This window comes from Palaemon carinicauda, chromosome 9 (assembly GCF_036898095.1).
Source record: "Palaemon carinicauda isolate YSFRI2023 chromosome 9, ASM3689809v2, whole genome shotgun sequence".
NCBI classification, from domain to species: Eukaryota; Metazoa; Arthropoda; class Malacostraca; order Decapoda; family Palaemonidae; genus Palaemon; species Palaemon carinicauda.
Window position 1 is genome coordinate 140,262,031 of NC_090733.1, and position 1,138 is coordinate 140,263,168.

Below are 1,138 nucleotides of genomic sequence, written 5' to 3' on the forward strand. Positions count from 1 at the left end.
ATATTTATTTTTTTTTTTTTTTTTGCAGAGAGGAAAGCTAACATTTCGCTAATTATCTTATTTTTTTTCTTTTCTTTTTTTTTCTAAAACTTGCATGATTTTTGTAGGTCTACTACTCTAGCAAAGACTTTTAACGAAATCTCTCGCAAAGTTTTATTCAGGGGTGTCAAAATTTCAATGATTATTGAAAAAATAGTTTTTTTCCTGAAACTTGCACGATTTCGATAAGTTGAATTCTCTAGCGCTTTTTTTTTTTTTTTTTTTTTTTTTTTTTTTTTTTTTTTTTTTTTTTTTTGCTAAGAGGGATGTGAAAATTTCAATTATTATTTTAATATTTCATTTTTAATTTGCATGATTTCTATACGTCAAATTTTCCAACAAAGATTAAAACACCTATCACTAAACAATAGACCCCTTCCTCAGAAGTGTTCTCTGCTTTTACAGAGCCGGAAATAAAACTCAGAAATGCGGGGGATTAACACTCATTAGCGCTAATTATCTCCTCTTAATTAAATTTACAGCGAAAGCAAACGCGCATCTTCTTCTCTCCCACTGATTTTATTATCTGCTTTGGATTAATGTTATCGTTGTTGTAAGCGAGAAAAAAACTGCTTTTTGTATTACGAGGTAGGAAGCACCTCGTTCTCGCCCTATAAATTTCCCCCAATTGCTTCCATTTTGGCAGTGGAAGCGCAGTGTGTTATGTGGCTTCTCGAGTGCTTCTTCCCCCGTGGCTTAAACAGTTCTTTTATTTTGCACTGTGCCAGAATTGGAAATATTGTTATTATTATTATTGTTGTTATGATTATTATTATAATTATTATTATTATTATTAGTAGTAGTAGTAGTATTGTTATTATAATTATTATTATTATTATTAAAATCATTGTTGTTGTTATTATTATTATTATTGTTGTTATTATTATTATTATTATTATTATTATTATTATTATTATTATTATTATTATTATTATTACCTGCTAAGCTGCAACCCTAGTTGGAAAAGCTATAAGCCCGCGGGCTCCATCAGGTAAAATAGCCCTGTGAGGAAAGAAAGTAAGGAAACAGCAAGAAAAATAATTAATAATTGAAATAAAATATTTTAAGACCAGTAACAACATTAGAATAAATATCTCCT